The sequence below is a fragment of the Pieris napi genome, chromosome 21 (genome assembly GCF_905475465.1).
Source record: "Pieris napi chromosome 21, ilPieNapi1.2, whole genome shotgun sequence".
In the NCBI taxonomy this organism is placed as follows: Eukaryota; Metazoa; Arthropoda; class Insecta; order Lepidoptera; family Pieridae; genus Pieris; species Pieris napi.
In genome coordinates, this window is record NC_062254.1 from 7923778 (window position 1) to 7926290 (window position 2513).

Below are 2513 nucleotides of genomic sequence, written 5' to 3' on the forward strand. Positions count from 1 at the left end.
TGTCCAGCGGGTTCGTACTTTGACAGAGGGGGACGCGCGTAAAGGCGACTCCTTTCTGGCTTAATACTCAAAGGATGGAAGTTGTTTGTAATGTTTAAACTTGATAGATGAGAAAACATAAAACCTAAAACTTTATAAATTAAGCTACGGTTTCCTAGAAAAGTGGTGCCGTTATCTAACGGACGTAATGTAACGTTGGGGATACGTCACACATACGTTGTCTATAAATAACATCGGAGTGGGTTTTCTAGAGAACATTGAGTGTCACCGTAACATCAAATAGCGGTGCTGTCATTTGCATGACGTCCGTCATAGCGGTGATAAACAGTAGTTCAAGCGTGTAGCGGTGCGCATATTTAATTAATACAATCACTTGGACGAACGAAATTGTGAACAATTAATTGATTTTGTTAAAAATCATGAAGCTTTGTACAATATTAAATCCAAAGAGTACAGACAAACTCAGATGAAGCAAAATTTGGGGAACGAAATTGGAATAACATTTATAAATACGGTCGCACTAGTTTCTAGGAAACCACAGCTTGACCACCGAAAAGACGGCCGTTATTAACAACCGTAAAATGAAATAAAAAACTTGAGAGGTGTCAAGGGACACCCGGATGGAACGAAGTTCCTTTCGATTAATTTATATATTAATTGGTATCATAACAGTATGGTAGACTTTCTCGATCTCTCGTTGTAATATTAGTTCACTAATTTTTGAATTCGCAGAATTTCATGACATTTTCCTGAAACATTATTTTTTTATTTATTATAATGAATATATTTTAAAGGTATTGTATTTTGCAAGGAAACTAGGGACCCCGAAATTATTATTGTACAGGGATTCTGGTGTACGTTTAGTACGACTAATTTAGTTAAGTGATTCCAAAAATAATTTTCACAATTTTCATTTCATCGCTACGAAAAAAAAAGCCAACATCACGAGGTGTTCCCAGGCGGTCACCCATCCAAGTACTGACCTCGCCCGACGTTGCTTAACTTCGGTGATCGTACGAGACGGTGTAGTACAATAGCAAATAGCAAAAAGTGTCGTGACAACTTTTCGTAAGAATTTTTTCCGTCTAGCCCCCTTTCACAACGCGCGATAAGGAACTTCGTTCCAATAAAATTTAGGCCGTTAGTTAACGGCACCGCTTTTCTAGGAAACCGTAGCTTACTTCTAAATATATCCATCTCACATGCAATAATGTTCAGGGTGCATGAAGTGGAAGGCAGGGCGACTGGGACGTACTGTCTCATTTCTTGATATAAATTAAATCACTATTGAACTTCTTTGTAGGGTCCGACTAAGGCATGTTTGATGCTCGCTTCTTTAAATACTTACCATGAGCCCAAAAGTTAAAAACATGCCACTTTTTTCTTTAAATTTATTTGACTGAGGGAAGTAGCCAAAGTTTGAACATTTCCGTACCTCGGATTAGCACTTAAAATCATACATACAGGCATACTATGGAACTGGAGTACGTTTGTGTCCCTACGTACACACGAAAAATTAGATAACCCGCCCAGACAGTTTGCTTGCCACAACCTAGTTACACTAGTTGTAGAAGTATTATTACTATAATTAAAGGAATAAATAATGTATATTTTGTCTTTTTCTTTCTTTTACATATTATAATGTGTCTCTGTAAAAATATGGTTCTAGCTATAAGCGATATAGATATGTGTTAATATAATATTAACACACAACGGTTATTGAAGTGAAACTTCTAATGCGACTTCCAACAAGGTTGCGTTAAACGTGTCCTGGGGAGGGGGAATAAAAAGAGACAGAGCTAGAGTGAATGCTTCCTTTTTCGACCTCCACATTATGAAGTTTCACTTCTTCCACGCTTCCAAGCACTATTATTTGTTTTTAAACTTCACAACAACCTCTTCGTTGTATGTATATTTAAAATAATTAGTTTTTGTATTAGAGTAATCGTGGAAAGTACACCTAAAGAGGTGTTAATTAAAAAAAAACTACCAACGTCAAAATGACTTAATCAGTGGCGGAGCGATGTTTTAAAATAATGTAATAACCCTAAATTTCATAATGTTTAAGTAACATCGCTTATTTCGAAATTTTAACAACATTGCTATTTTGATTTAATAAAGTTCTTCTCTTACTGGCAAAAAAATTACAACAGTACAGTATTACAATATTGGGTATGTAATTGAACGGTTGCCATATTGAATTTAGTATTTTAAGGTAATTTCTTTTATATAATATCTTTATAAGTTATTATTTATTTAGTGTAGCAGTTAAAAGTATAAAAGTAGTATTTTTTAATATTTCATGGTAAGCGTAAGATAAAGTCATTTCCAAAAAAAACCCGTGGTGCGTTAGCGGATTCCGCCTGTCGCAAAGTGGCTTTGGCTTAGGTCAGACGGCAGGCTCCATTTTGAGCCATAATATTATGTAGTTACTCTGTGATCCAACGTTTCAAGTCTGTGACGCTGTGGTGCAGGATAGAAGTGTGTGTAACATTATATCTATAGCACACAGC